We start from the raw sequence: 17,135 nt of genomic DNA, 5'->3' as shown, positions 1-17,135 counted from the left end.
CAGAACATTGCTGGCGGCATTGCAACAGTTATAAACATATAAACTAGAGACAGAATCAGCTTTATTGAACAAGACAGCGGGAAGAAACAAGGAATTTATCTTTGGTTTCCATGTGCTCACCACGTACAGACATTATAAAATGTTCAATGTATAAATATGTAAACTTATAAAGGTAATGCAAGTACACATAAGTGTATGTCCAGCCGTTTTTATATAAAGAAAAGAGAAAAAAGAAAGGCAGATTCTGGCAGTGAAAACATGCTAGTTTTTGCAAATAGTGTGCTGTACCATCAACTTGAAGGTAAAAATCAAAAGCGTCCAGGATGTGTGGGGTCTGCGAAGATGTTGGCTGCCCTTTTCCTAAACCCTTGGCCCTGTACAAGTCCTGGATGGAGGTGACATCCGCTGGGCCTTCTTCAAAACAGTGTCTATGTGTGAGGACCAACTTAGGTCCTAAGAAAGGGTGGTTCCTAGTAACTACAACTGATCAAGACACACTGTTGTTGATGATGCTGAGGGGCAGGATTATGAAGGGTGTTCTCAAGAAGTCCACTGTCATCTCAGTCTTCAGGTTATTATCATGGTTCTTGACATCTTTCACACACACAACTCTCACAAGTGTCACACTTTCAGCCCTCTGCATTCTGATACACCAAAATATAATACAATTCAACCTATTGCCTTCAGAAGTTAACTAATTACCACATGTGTGTAATCTTTAGACATTGTATCCCTTGCATTACCAAAAGGCAACATGTATTAACCTCCATCCATAATTCTCTCTAATCTATCTTCCAGGCTTGGCTCCACTCACGATATCACATACATGCTAGCCATGTCAGCTTCCTGAGGGCCAGAACATTTACACACCTATCCTTGTAATTGTACTTCAGTACTTTGCACTATTCCTTCTAGGTATTTAACTTAAACTCATTTAGTCAGTAAGTGCATTAAAGTTTGAAATGTTCAGCTGGAACAAAATCTCATACCATTAAGGAAATATTCATGTTTTGCTTTGCTGTTTTTGTTTCTTTTTTAGCTTGACACTTGCTCTGAACTGATCCCACACTAAGGAGAAACAGCAGCACATTCTTCAGAGGAGCACTATGTCCCTGGGTTTTCACTTTTATGTCAAAAAACTACTTTGCAGCAGGATAATGAGCTAAAACCCCCTTCAAAGCTTTCTAAGAACTATATGCGGACCAACAAATGCAGAGATGTGCCAATGTGGTGGACTGTCCTCACTCATCTACTTTTTCACCCCTTAATACTGTCACGATTTGTTGAGAAGAAACCAAACACACACACACACACACACACACACACACACACACACACACACACACACACACACACACACACACACACACACAGAGAGAGAGCTAGTTCTTATGCAGGTTTATTGAAATGAGATGATTTGACAGGAGGGAACCAGAGTTGCTGGAGTGGGTGAATACTGAGTGCGGGACCAGGAGAGCTGGAGGAAGCAGGAGGTGCAGATGGGAGCGGACAGAGATCTTGGAGATGCTGGGCTGCTGACAAACCAGAGATGCAGAATGAGACAGTTCTTGGGAGAGCAGGGCTGCTGGAGTACAGGGGCAGCAGGAGATCCAGGCAACAAAGCAGGGAGCAAACTTGGAGCACAGGAGTGCCAGGCAGTCCAGCAACAGAGCAGAGAGCAAACTTGGAGCACATAGCAGGCAGTCCAGCAACAGAGCAGAGGGCAAACTTGGAGCACAGGAGTGGCAGGAAATCCAGCAGCTAACAGAGGCCTTACTTGAAGCACAGAGGTGGCAATAAATCCAGCAGCTAGCAGAGGATTTACTTGAGGCACAGAGGAGGCAGGAAACCCAGCAGCTTGCAGAGGCCTTACTTGAAGCATAGTGGTAGCAGGGAACAAACTAGGCTGACAGACGTTGAGTGAGTGGAGACTGATGACGAACCGGCAGGGAAGAGAAGACAGGTGGAGTGAGTTCTGACTAATTAGTGCCTAACAGGTGTGACTGGTTGCTGAGGGAGTGAGCTGAGTGAGAGGAGGAGATACTGAAAATTAACATGGAAAAAAGCCAGACTAAAACTAAACATGACAAATACTAAAACTGTTTAGATCTTACATAAACCCACTAACATCAAGCATTAAAAACCTTTATTATACTATGCTTGGATGCTGTTTGTTGCATATATTTTTGGTACATTACACATTATGTCTTAGAGGTATAACTATACAGATTTTGTTCTGATTGGAAAGTTTGCTAATAGTAAGTTGTTTTAAGAAAAAATAATATTTCAGTCAAAAGCTCAGATTTACTGTTGTATATAATACTTCGATTTTTTCTCTTTCAACACCAAAGTTAAAAGTGTCACATATCAATTACTCATATAAGAAGTGGAGGACATACCCATGTATGTGCAGCTCTACAGTGTAATATATATATTTACTACAATGTAGGAGGTATATAAAACCAATTAGCATTACAAATTGTATCATCTTTTTTCCTAAGTACTCAAGATTTTGACTTCACCATTAACCTGTGCTTAGCTCTGTTAGATTTGCAATCAAATCAAACCAGCTGCAATTTATGCTGCAATGGTGTGTTCAGAGTACTTTGCTTAGTTAGTTCTCTGATACACATAACAGTTTATATGTAGGCATACAGAGTGTAAGGTTAAGCTTTGATCTCACCTGACCAGGTTGAACATGTTTGTTATGTTCAATTCATGGCTTATGACATGTGCAAACTGGATTTTGTACTGTGTTCTTTCAACAATGGATGCATTTTTGCCACACTTCCAAAAAGGCCAGAATTGTGGAGTACACAAGTAATGATTGACTTGTGTTTTGTTCACTAACATGCTCTAACAAACCTCTGAGGCCTTCACAAATGAGTTGTATTTATGCTGAGATTAAAATACACAAAGCTGGACTAAATACACACTACATAGGACTAAATCTGATTGGCTAGTAATTATTTTTTCATCTAGGGGTATGAGAGGGAAGAGGGCTATATAAAAATGCACTTTTTCCAGATCTATTTTATGTAGAAAAAACAAGAAAAGAAACCCCTCTTATTCCGCTTACATTTATCCTCTGCTTTATCTCACTGTATCACAATCAAAATTCCAATAAAACTGAAGTTTGAGGTTTTAATATGACAAAATGTTAAAAAAGTTCAATAAGTATCAACACAGCACAAAGTATATTCATTACCTTTCAAATCAGCAAAAAATATATACTGTATAACAAACATTCTTATAGTTAAAGGACAGGTTTTCCTGCAAAGTGTGGTTAATCTTTAAATTTAGCTTTTAAGAGGTAAAACAACCGATGTTTGTGCAAAGATCCAGAGAAAAGCACTTTCCTTCCCTGCTGTAACTCAATAAAACCACCTTGATGAAGATCTATGATCAATAGAGCCACTTAGCATGTGATTGAGTAAGACACACTTGGTCTCACTCCATCTCTCCCTTGAACTCACAGTTTTTTGTACATTAACTGACCACCTCTCCCACACAACAAAAAGACACCATCACCTACACGACTGAACATAGAATGATAAACATTTCACACCTCCGACGTACACAGCAGCAGTGAACACAATATCCATAATACAAGGTCTGTGGTTAAGCTCTCATCATTGCAGTGGCTGAGCTGTGAAGCTGTCCCTGCTACATTAAATTTGTGACAGAGTTACAAATTAAAAGTTAGTGGCTAATGCTGCAGGGTTTGGCACTCAGGGGATGCATACCTCCTCCGCACAATACACTTTATGTCAAGAAAACAAGACTCCGTGGTGCAAGCAAAATAAATACCAATTTTGCTGCTTAAAGCTATAGTTGGTAATCCTGTTCAGAAAAAAACTTTTTGTTATACTGGGTAAAATTGTCCCTCCATCCTGAAAGTAGTTAATACATTATGTATTCACACAAAGAAGGTTAAATAATAATTATCTGCCATTCGGTCTAAAGGGCATGGATTTGTCAAAGTTGTGTTCCTTCTCTCACCCATAGAGATTATATACTCATCCTCCCTCCTCTGTCCCTCAAGTTCAGGGGGAATCACCTTATCTATTGGTTGTCCCGCTCACATAACACCAGTGTCCTTGCTCGTTCCTTGTTAATTTCCACTTGCTGGCTATGCATGCACATTTCTAGTGTTTATGTATCCAGTTAGCTTAGCAACAAAGTTAGCGGTTAGCTTTGGTGTTAGCCGCTCATTGTAGCTCAGCTGCTTTCACTGTATACTTGGAACATGGCTGAGAGTCTCAAGAAGTGAACCACATTCATGTTTATAAGAAGAAGAGGAAGGCCTTAGTAGAAATAAATAAGACGAGTGGATTTGGGAGATTTTTTTTTTTTTACGTGAACCCCCTGAAGGGGAAGAGCAAGGTTAGACGGTCATGCCCATGCACAATTATTCGAAACGGGACTTGGGGAAACTTCTGGAAAACTCTAGCTTTAAATGAAAAACTCGATTTAAGTATCTGAATACCTTTATGATCATGTAGAACATTACTTAAAATTATTCAAAAGATAAGCCATCTCATTTTTCTTTTTCATTAACTTGTCCAGATTATATTCTGGATTTGGTACATTTTAAGCCCGTTTACACTACACCTAAAAACCAAGCCATGCCGAGACCGGTCCGAGCTTGGTCCAGTTAACTGAGATAAATGCAGCCGTTTACACACAAGAGTTATCTCGGTTATCTTGGTTCCTTGGTTGCTCCTCGCCTCCTAGTGGCGATCTGCGGTACTACCGCTCTCTGGGATTGAAGGCGGGACCGAGCAAATCAAAATGGCGGCGCCCGTGACATTCAGGATGTTATTGTTTGACAGAGTCGGCTTTTGGGACGTGGATAAGACAAATGAACGTCTAATAAGGATTTACAGACGCAGGAAACAACAACAGACGCTGAGGTTCATAAGCAGAGTCATCACTGGAAACCGTGTGGCATGGTAAGGAAGCTAGTATTATTATGAATGTCTGAAATTTGTCTGAATGGAGTGTGAATCGGGACGTGCAGCCAGACACGCCGGAAAACCCGCTGACAGTCAGCTGACTGTAAGGGCATGACGCGGTCTGCTCATGCGCTCCTCGTTATCAGGGAACCGGGATAAAAAAAACCAGTCCGAGACCTGCTGATGAACTGGTCTGCAGTTAGCGCGGTCCGGTTATCGTTAGCGCGGTCTGGTTCAGTCTGCTGACCATTTACACACAAGAGTTATCTCGGTTACCGAGCTCGGACTGGTCTCGGCTCGGTTAAAAAAGTGTAGTGTAAACGGACCTTTGATTTAAGTATATAGCTATAGTGGCACTTGGGATTTGCTCTAATTTTTGAAAAAAAAAAAAGAACTTCCTTAGAATGTTTGATAATAATTTAATGGTCTTTAAATAATTTTTTTTCCAAGAACCTATATAACAAAGACCTGCTGATTGTATATGATAACATTAAAGGCCAAAAAACAAAGAATGCAAAACAAATAAATAAATGTTAAACCTTGTTGAAGCTTTTAACAATTTGTTCAAGCTGGTTTTACCATATACACCCTTCCGCTCCTTTAACTTTTGCTGCAAGCTGTCACTGCGGTTTAAGACATGGAATCTACCCTAACTTATCCACTCAATAAAACTATTACAAAGTCCACAGTTTGAAATTAGTTTTTTTCAGTAATGTCAAAGAAGAACAACTAAGAATCTTCTACCAGAGGAAAACCAGTCATGCGATTTTTAAGGAAATGCTAAAAGCGTTTGTTTCTGTTCATTAAAAAAAAATAAGCCAGCTCTTGGTAAAATTTACCCTGTCTATACTTGACTTTTTTTATAAGCAGAAGTACAGACAATAAAGGAAAATTGAAGGCTTACAAGTTGAAGGGTTCTGTTTTAAAACAAAGGTTTTCTTATGTGAATTATGTCATACTGGAGAAGATGTGCATAAACCATTAAAATGAATGAATCTTAAATGACTACATTTATTAAGGAATAATCTAAAATTATTGCTGCTACAGGTAGTAGCACCTTTAACAAGTCCTATAAGATAAACGTAATTGAACCATTTTTGTAAGTTCTTTATCATTCAGTTTTTAGAAAATATTCAGTGTAACTAGGATCACTTAATTAGCAATCACTGATTTTCTGTTTCCCTGTGATGCTTATATGATCGGACACAAAGACCCATTTCTTTGCGCTACTGTTCATGAAAACATAACTTTTAAATAAATTGAGTATTGATCTTCATAACTTGGGAAGGGAGTACAAATAGTTAATAGCCTAAACTTGGCCATAACTATGATCAAAGCAATAATAAAAAATAAAAAAATAGAACTGTGACAAACAAGGCTGGACAGTGAAGATGGTAAGAGAGATAATATATATATATATATATATATATATATATATATATATATATATATATATATATATATATATATATATATACACACACAAAGCTCATAGTTGGACAGCGGTAGCAGGGAATAGCACCTCAGACACCAACATGTCACGGTTGTCAAATGCAATTGGGAGAACACTGTAAAAGCTTAGATTAATAGCAGCATGACCTACTAAAGAAATGCAACAACTCAGATACATTTAGTTATTTATCATTAATGAACCTTTAACTGCTTTGAAAAGTAGGAAGTGCCCTGTGAGCTTGAAACAAGTGTCATGATTCATGCTTATTCATTACTGCACACATATAGGCATTTGATTTGACACAAAAAAATGCAACATATGTTACTAAGTATGCCACTCCATACCTCCATCCTTAAAACTCCTACTAGCTTTTAAATGTAGTCACATTTCCCCACTGGAACCATTTTGACAGCTTTTCTCTTGATGTGGCTTTGTGTTTTAGGTGTTTTAAGATCTATCAGTCATTTTCTCTAACAGCAAAACCAAACAAGCTATTCTAACCAAAGCAAGGGAGCTACAAGAGAAAAGCCTGTGCCATATTAAGATGACAAAAACTTTCCTACAGAAGAGTAAAGCCATGGAGTTTCCCAACTGGATGATGCTGTATGATGTTGGTGGGCCCCCTTATCCTTAAACAAATACACACTCCAATTTGCTTTGCAAAGAAGAACTCCATGAGCCCAAAGCGCAATGGTAGGAGATCAGCAGCTTGGTGCTAAGATGATCTCCAGAGAGCGGTATCTTCCATTTCTCACAGCTACTCTACTTTCAAGTGCTTTTCCCGAGTGAAGTTAAAATGTATCTTTGTGTACTTAAAACGCGGTTTAAAGCAGCGTGGCTGCAATCATTTCTGTGCCAAGCTGTAAGCTTGTTTAAAAACTCTTTAAAAACCTGAAAAAAAACCATTCTGGTTTCTTTGACAATTCTAGCTCTGTGACATTCTATACAACTGCAGCTCCGTCTGACCGACCCAATGTTTCGCAAACTTTAAAGTGTTTGATTGAAGAAGAATCCCTTTTTTTTTTTTTACTGATTGAAACTGATAAGTTGGAACACCCATTGACAGTCATCTGCATGGTGTCAGCTTTTCATGCTAAGTGCAAAACTATTTTCAAAGTGTTCCTAAATCATTTGCCACTTTGAATTAATTCAAAACATCTCAGTAATATCAAAAGCTCTTACAGTCTGGTTATGTAAAGTACAGCTGTTTTGATGTCTACTTTGTGACGTCGAAAGTCAAGATTCTTAATTTGTTGACTGCTTTGCGAGTCACCTCATCTTTTACTATCTCCCACATTATATAATTCTATTTTGAGGGAAAACTACAAGAAGCTTTGTACTTTTATTGGTTACACAGCAAATAATTTTTTTGTCAGTGCCTACATTGCAGTATATTGAACCCTTTTATGTTTCAGGTTCCCAAAAGGTCCATTCTTGTCTGAAAAAAAATGCAACACATCTTTTTTTTCTGTATTTGATTTGTTCAGTTAGGAATAATGTGTTTATTCAAGTCTTGATAAAATATTGCTACCCTACAGATGAAGCATTTAACAGAGCTGTGTAGCCATGTTTATTTCCTTTTTATTTTTATTTTGGTGGTGATGGGGGGGGGGGGGGGTTCGCTTTGATGTACATCTGCTGGTGATACTGTATAAGACCTTTGGGCTTTTGCGTTCCCTTGGTGAATACAGTGTAAGATAAAAAAATTATGTTTCTCAGAATATGATCCAGATTGGCTCTAAAATCTGATGGATCAAGTCTACACATTTGAGAATCTGTTTCATATGCAAGTAAATCTACATAAAAAAATAATACTGTCCTGAAAGAGGACAGTATTACATAATATTTAGGTGACAGACATGGGCAAAGTGTCATGTTTTACAATTGTTTGAAAGATTAAAAAAAAAAAACTGCTACGCCAAAATTAACCTTTTGGAATCTAAACCCTGCCGAGACGTTAATGACTAATATTCAAGCTAATGTGAAAGTATTATATGTATAGAAAAATAAAGAAGGCACTTAATGTGCTTTTCTCTATCAATATCACCTTCATAGTTCTTTGGGAAGCTCTGACATGGAGATATAAAAACTTGGATATCTTCAAAACCCATCAGTTGTTTCTAAAGCTTACTAAACAAGATTTAAAGCATGTTCAATTACATTTAACCAAAACTGTGCTGTTACCAGCACAAACTAGTCATTCTACTATGGTGTAATACATGACTGAAAAGAGTACAAAAAGATTTTGGAGTGTCTGACCTACGGGACACCGGCCAAGCTGTCCAAGCGTTGCAATCAGCAGAACTTCATCCATAAATACAACTTTTTTAAGTCATATTATTTCTATTTTGCAATTCTCAGGCATAGACTGCTGGGGGAAAAAGCGAACTAAGCAGCTGACATTCGTAACTGGGGGGGAAAAAAAGCAACAACAAAAAAATCAGATTTTTGTGTTGACGCACAGCCAGACACCGAACTGTTCTGGACAATTGAGCTCTAGTCCTTTGGTTTAGATGTTTTATAATTGGTAAGCAACAATTGCTAGATTATACTAATATGTTGTGGTATACAAGGTTCGTCCAGCCTAGTGCAAAACTCAACCATTCAGGTCAAAGAATCCCATCTTTAAAGTGTAACTCACACCCGTACCAGAGCCTTAGTCAACCCAATCTCACAGTTATGGACACAAAAACAGGATTTCAACAAATATGGAGTAATTTCTCAAAAATAATCAACAGGGTATATAGACTATGAATAAAAACTTTCACAATTCAATTATTTTAGATTTTTTATTTAGAAAGCAGCAATTGTTGGCAGCCATAAACATGACTGGATGGAAAACAAAAATATATGTTTTCCTTTCATGCAAACATGTACCAGTAATGCTGGTCTAGCTGAAAACCAGTCTTCATATTTCAAATATACAATTCAAATATTGTATACTTGCTAAGTATAAGTGATTGTTTGATTAAACACTTATGTCGCAATACATTTAGAACAAACATTAAGAAAGTTTTTTTCATGATTATGTTATAAAACATTGACTAGACTTACTGTGTGCTGTGGTCGATAAAACATCTGATTCCTCTATGTGAGCTCTAGTCAAAGACTGAAGCTTTATAGTTATGAAGGAAATTTCTTGTGTGGTTTGCATATTCTGGCCAGAATAACGTGCTAAAGATAAAGAAAAGATAGACCAGGTTGCTCTATGATTACTCACTTTTTGTCACTAATTATGCTGGGTCCAGAATACAATTATTTTATTCTATTTAGAGAAAAGAAAGATGATATACAGAGAACAGGGGCAGGGATAAAATGTTCTGATCAGATATTACAGCAACAAGAATAATTGGTTTCTTGAACTGTTTATTTTTTGTCCTAAACAATGTAAATCAAATTTTGGTTTCATTATAGAATAGCTGCTTTGATATAATCTGTCAATAAATCAGATTTCTGATTTGAAAATATGAAAACAACATGCTTTCTAAAATAATATACTACTCATTTATATAAAAAATAATACAATTAAGGTCACATAATTTTAATTGACACTGAGATGGCGCTAAAACATTTTTTTATATTTAGCTCAGGATTTGATAGCCAAAGTTATCACAAAATGCAGAGGTTGGTTCGCTCAGAGTAACATTTGGGGATTTGCAATACCCAACATTCTAAAATACCAGAACAAATTCTGTTATCTTAAATAGCAGGTGTAATAAATGCAATGGGAATAAAAGTGAGTTGCACAGTGGCACAGTTGGTAGCACTTGCAGCTGGAAGGTCCTGGGATCGAACCCTGGCCAAGGGTCTTTCTGCATGTAGTCTGTTTGTTCTCGCTGTGCATGCATAGGTTCTCTCTGAGTACTCCGGCTCCCTCCCAAGAGAGAACAATTAACTGTTAAGTTAGCTGGTCTCTCCAAATTGCCTTTAGGTGTGAGTGTGTGTGGTTGTTTGCCCTGTCTGTGTTGCCCTGTGATGGTTTCCTGACCCTGCACGGATATGAAGGGTATAGACAATGGATGAATGCAAAGAAAATACAGAACCATTTCAAAACTGTGTATATTTGTATCCCATTATTAAATCTAATAATTAATATAATACAAAAGGGATATTGGGTCACATTTATCACTTCTGTAGACAAACCTTTTGGTTACTGTATCATTGAAGATGTAAATCAGATGATGAAAGGAAGAGAATACCCCAGCAACCATAAAACTGGTCATAAATGTATACCTGCATGTATATCTGTTAGCATTATGCAAACTGTGCACAGATTTCTTCCGAACATATATATGCAAGATTTGTAGCTATCACTAACAAGCCAACCTCAACCTTTTGAACCCACAGTTTTTTTTACCCGTCAGCTCTTTTTACAGCTCTGCTGACAGGCAGCCATAGCACTGCCCTGATTTGTCTCTATCCACTTGAAGTCAAGTCTTTTCCACAAGTTATCAAGTTACAAAAAAAAAAAAAAAAAACCTGAGCCGAAAGACCTCTGACCTCTGGCACTGCATACCTAGACCTTAGGGTGCACGACTCTGTGTAAACTCTGTTTGCAAGAGAAGGTCTCATGCAGGCTTGTAACACTGAGCAGTAGCTGAGTTCATTTTTAGCCCAGCCACATCTTCATCCTAATTCTGCTTTTAATACAGTAAAGCGAGTGCACAGAGCCAGAGATGATTTATTTATCCCCATATTACTTGGTTGCACAGATCATGGAACTGGCAGCTGTCACCTCAGCGTAGTAGTTATCTGGGTAAGAAGGAAATAAGCCTAATAAACTCCGCGCAGTGAGTTCCCTGGGTTGGAAAACGAGAACAAAGAAGAACCCTCAGCAGGGTGTTTGGTTGGAGAGCGATATGAAGAAAGTGGAGGGAAAAATGGAAGGAAGAGAGAGGCCTGCAGACTTGGAGAGACCCTCAGGGTTGACTGTGGGCCCATCTTTAATTGGCAGGCCAGTGCCCGCCTGGATGACCACCAAGTGGGACTAGCAGAGATGACCAGAGGGCAGAGTAGGCACAGCACCACATGGCACTTGCTTCCTCCCAAACCACCATCCCTTCCTTCCCCGAGTCTCCCAACAATCCTACAGGCAATTCCATCTGTTTCTTATGTTCCTCAGCTCTCAATAAGAAGGGCTGACTGAGGCAGCAGCAGCAACAAACACATTCAAAATATGTGCCAAGCCCAGCAAATATAGCATACTCAGAAGAGCATCTGACTGACCCAGTGGGGTAACATCCAACTCCAATTAAGCCTCAGGTTACATTTGGTGTCACTATGAGCTCGATGGGTCAGTGACGTGACAAATGAAGTCCTAAAACATAGAAAACTTCAAGGCTGGCTTATTTCATATTTATAGCAACAGAATAAACTTTACTATACATTTTATTACACTGCATCACACATTTATGACTTTCAAATTAAAACCTAATCTACACAAAGGGTTTTCTTTTAGACGACATTGTAAAACCTTACATGGATATTACTGGCCTCATTCACACAAGCCAGCACAAAAAACACTAAAGTAATTCCCCGTTTCCTTCCCAGTCCAGAGGAATCGGTGCGCACATTCCCAGGCTACAAACAACGCTCATTGTCCAAGGACATGGTGACCGTCTTTTATCGAGTGTTTATTCAACGGCAGGGAAGCAGACAAAACAGGGTGTCTGAAACATTGTTTGGAGAAGTCTTTTTGGATTCCAAAGACAAACAATGGCAGACAGTTAAGTGACCTACAAAAGTAAGATCCTTCACGCTTTTGTCTTGGATGATTAATATAGCCATGGTAAGAGCTTATTATTACTATGAAAGAACTAAGAGATATGTATGATGCCCCTACAAACTTTTGATATTATTATTGTTATTATTATTATTATTATTATTATTAGTAGTAGTAGTAGTAGTAGTATTAGTATTATTGTTATTGTTGTTGTTTTGATACTGAATTTTAGGTGAATTACATAGCTAAATATGTATTTTAATCTCATGTTCAAGCAGCCTAGTTCATGGATTCATTTTATGGGGTTCAAATATTAATTTAGAAATGCACTGGTCACTTATTTTCTCAATTTGTGTTTTTTTGTAATGCTTTGAGCTGCTAATATCACTTTTGGCCAATTTCAGTTTTTCCTTTTTATACAATTATAAGATAAAATATCAGCTTTCAAAATGCTTTCCCTGTCTTTCCTGCTGTGAGCAGTCATACATTAGTTATACTAGGGGCAGAGGTATAAAGCAACAAAACAAAACAAAAAAAGATGATTACAAAGTTTAGCAACTTATTTCAGTGATTACATCAGTATCAATAATAAAAGAAAAACATCCAGAATGCGGCATTAGAATCCAAGGTTGAAAGCTGAAAATACAAAACCCAAAAATCTTCCTCTTTCTCACTCTTGCAATAACCCACAGACAAGTCTCAATATCTCATAAAATATACAGTTTCTTTTAAAATAATTAATGGAACTTGCCATTTTCCTGCTGTTTTCACATTTCTTTTTCAACAATAGACGGCAGGAGTTCAGTCTCCTAATTCTGCTCCAACAATGCATGTATTCGGAACTATCCTCACAGTAGTTGACTAGGTAAAACATAGACAGGAGCAACAGCTATGTTTATTTATTCATCTTATTTTCTTCACTTGGCACCTCTGAATAACAATGTTAATCTGCGCAGGTCTTTATCCTCTCCACTGCACACCATGCTGCAGAAAATGCATTTTGGCCACCTGAACCTTATTTAATGTGATACAGTACAGTCGATAATTCCTTGACCGTGGGCACTTTCTGTAGCAATTAGCTGATTTTACCTCCAGAGTAGCACAGGATTAATCTGTCTGTATAAACGCCACTCTAAGACAAGAGTCTCTAAGGGTCACATCAAATCGCCAAAGCCAGAAGTGGGTTGGTAAACAAAAGGATTTGTGTAGCTCTTCTTAGAGGCATGGTAGTGAGAGAAATTATTAAGATTGAATTAAGTGAAGAAATATTAACTACAATAGCAGGTTTTTATCTTTCATTCATCCTATACCCATCTTTCTGTTAAATTGGCAGGATAAATCAGCAACGAGATATCAAGAAGTATCAGATGCAGCTATGTTCTACTGTCTAGACAGCAGCAATTAATGAATGCATATATTTATTGTTTATGTCAACTTATAATTTTCCAAATGTGCCATTTTACTTTAGTTTTAAAACGTGACCCATTAACCGCACGGCCAAATGACAGCAAAAAGACCCCATGCCAGACACACACAGATATGGTTGTGCTTGAGAGCTGGCGAGCAGTCAAACATTTTGACCAATTTGAAAATGTAGGGTGATTCAGCTCGAAACTAGGTTGATCTTTGATATTTGTGTTCTCTTTGGCCATCTTGTCAAACTTTTATCACAATCTTCAACTGCTGTCCCATTGCAAAGAACATCAGGGGGTTTTCTTTGTTAGGGATTCACCTGAGCCACATGGAGAACAAGGACTCAACTGCACATTGGAAAAAAGCAAGACACTGTGAATCCTAGAATGGACAGTTTTAACCTGGTTTAACGACAGCTCCCAGGAAGGAGGAGGAGGAGGAGGAGGAGGGGGAGTCTGTGCCCTGAACAGCGTACAAATACCAAGAAACCGCTCACTCGAGCCGTTAAGCTTACAGCAGCTGCCACGCATCGGCCATCAGACCAGTGAGTTATCGTTTAATAAAAATTTCTTATGCCAATCATGCACTGGCATGACTGTACATGAACAATGGTCATTTTATTTTGGAATTGGGACACATTAAGTCATGAATATTTCCATCCTTCGAGTCAGAAAAAAAATCGGGAAAGATATCCATCCACTTAGTTAGGCATTTTGGTTCTCTTTCCGACAGTAAAAACAACATTGTTACTGAAGTGAATTTAGTCAGAAATAAGTTGTGAAGTTATTGCTGTTATGAGTAGATGTTTCCTTCGTTACCATCTAATTTCAGAGGGCAAAAGAATGCTTCTCATTTAAACATTCCACCACAGTGCCTTGGGTGATTCTGTCTATGTCTAGCCTGAGGGCAATACATGAGCTCATACATTTTTTACATCTGGAAGACAGATGAGGACCACATGGGCCGAGCACAAGCAATTTCTCCAGACAGTGCGGGTACCGTAGTGTGCAGGATTCTTACCTTTACCGACAGAAAAAAAATTAAGTCCCGACAACTGTAAAAAAGAAAACACAGGCCCATAACAAAAAAGAAGCAAACAAAAAACAGCAAAAAAAAAAAAAAAAATCACGAAGGCAACCGGGAAAGCTCTTGTGGGGAGAGAAGAAACACTGAGAGGATATAACAAGATATAAGATGCGGAATAGGGATGCAGGGGGATGATGGAGATGGAAGGAAAAGCCTGCCTGTGGCAGAAAAAAGGAACCAAACCAGCTCATTACTGACCCGAGCAACAAGAGAAGGAGATGGAGGGAAATAAAAAAAAGTTGCAGAGGTCCTTTAAGAAATTCAGAAACAGGGGATGAAAGAAGGATGGAGGTGGATAAAGAGAAATGTCTTTCAGATTTGGTATGCTTGTATAGTAGCATGTCATTGTTAGGCCAATTTCATCAACATTGTGACAGCAGCATATTTTGCATTGCATTGTCATACATGCTGTTCCTAGGTCGGGTCAGTGTGTCCCGACAGAGAACACTGTAGAATTCTTTAATGAATGACAGACCTTCAGAATCCCAAACATGCTCTTACTTGAATGGGGAAACCCATAAAGAAGAATATTCCCTTCATCCAAAGATGCGACAAACACATTTACAAAAAACAAAAAGAAAAGTATATATATATATATATATATATATATATATATATATATAGTCTCTTTCTTTGACATAAAATATGTTTTAAGTTCTTTTTTGCTTCAGCAACCTTTTTGCTCCAAGTTTGTCCCCTCTCATATTTGCCATCTTTGCTGGAACATAACAAGCTCACTGACTCCCACTCCATCTACACCAGTGCTGTCCTGTTTTTTTATGGGGTGACAAATTAGCCCGGCAGAGAGCCGTGAAGTCACTGCTGCGTAGTAAACAAGACGCTTGCCTGAGTGGAAAAATACACGGTAAGGAGCTGCCACCACTCTCTGCGCTACTTCCTATAGCCCCTCCGTTCTCAAACTCCCCTTCTGGCCAGAGCAGCGCACCCGTTGCTTCCACATGGCTTGTGCCCAGCGTGAACAGCCATGGTGCAATGAGCCACAGCTTAACACCGTCTCAAATACTGACAGTGTGATTGCTGCTTAAGATATGAAGCAGAATGATGACTAGCGGAGCCAAAATGACAAGTCAACAGCCCTGAGAGTGGGCGATCACTGCGTAATGAGACTGTAATATTTTCTGTCAGATATGAAGTTTAACAGGAAATACAGTTTAACATGCTCCCACAAAAAACTAAAGTACATCATGAAAACTGGATGCTTCTTTTAGGCTGAATTTGTAGTGGTGCATGCATATTTATGGAATCAGTTACGAATATACCCTTTCACAGCAGCAGTAGGCATATAATTTATTTCGTTGCTGCATATAATCAGATATGGAAGGGTTTCCTGATATAATTTATGTTTTTTTGTGGCCAATGCTAAATCACTTGACCAATGATTACTAAGATTTATCCTAACTCAATTTAATTTGAGCTGATCTGTTTAGTATACTTATTGTTGGGCTGGACACTTGAGAAAAAAAGTACATTGATAAAATGGAGATCATATTGATCAATATCAACAATTATCAAAAAGTTAAAAACATATTTTAAGGGCAGCCCTGGCTATTTTATGCTGTTGCTAATGACCTACTATTAGATAAAGAAATCACGAATACTGAATTCAAACTCAACCTTTTATTCAACCAACTTATTACCAAAACTGCAAGTTTTTAAAAACAAAAACATAGCACATGCTTTTTGAACTCTTTGAAGATGGTGGAGCATGAAAGTGGAGCTTGAGGGCAAAGGGTGGTGAAGGAGTGTTCCTGGGTCTGCGTTTGCGATTGGTTGATACTTCTGGGATGATTTCCCGCTTATTCCCTGCCAAACAGGAGCGTTTATGCATCTGAAATTAGAACTTAAATCTAATTTAGGCATCATGTAGTGTCATCCTTCTGGTGTAAATTTATTGATGATTTATTGTCAAAATGAAAAGCTAACCTATGCATAGGATGCGCTTATGCCACTTTACTTCACTTTCTTCCTTAACAATGCTCTTTCCTGAGAGGGAGAGCTACCCGTCTCAGTAGGGAGTACAGAGGAGTTGGACGACACTGCCCTGTTTATAACATAAGGCCAAAATAAACTGAACTTTATATTGAATTAACTTACATGGTTTATTGTTGCTAGCGCGTACTCCGGGCACGGGCTGTCTTACATGACAGTACAGTCAGGCAGTGTTGTAGACAGCTGTCAGGTAGTGACACAGTGTACCGTAATGCTCCGAATGTCCATTGAGTGGAGCGGCTTGGTTGCTTACCAAAGTCGTCCTTACACATTTTAACAGATTTTTGAGTGCATTGTACCACGTAAAATTGGTCAGTAGGCAGAACTTTAATAATATATAAGGCACACCGGATTATAAGGCGCATCATACATTTTTTAGGAAATTTAAGGATTTTAAGTGTGCCTTATAGTCCAAAAAGTATGGCATTTTGTTGTTGAACTATCATGTGGTCCTACTTATCATCATAATTTATTTTCCTGGTAATTTTTTACC

At 38.2% G+C, this 17,135-nt stretch overlaps 1 protein-coding gene across 5 annotated transcripts in view; it reads right to left on the bottom strand.

Moving 5' to 3' along the window:
• Positions 1-17,135, bottom strand: part of sdk2b (sidekick cell adhesion molecule 2b) — a 487,898-nt gene that overhangs the window by 429,711 nt on the left and 41,052 nt on the right. The window lies entirely within an intron of this gene.

This window comes from Fundulus heteroclitus, chromosome 10, assembly GCF_011125445.2.
Source record: "Fundulus heteroclitus isolate FHET01 chromosome 10, MU-UCD_Fhet_4.1, whole genome shotgun sequence".
Lineage (NCBI taxonomy): Eukaryota > Metazoa > Chordata > Actinopteri > Cyprinodontiformes > Fundulidae > Fundulus > Fundulus heteroclitus.
This window is presented reverse-complemented; position numbering and strand designations above follow the sequence as displayed.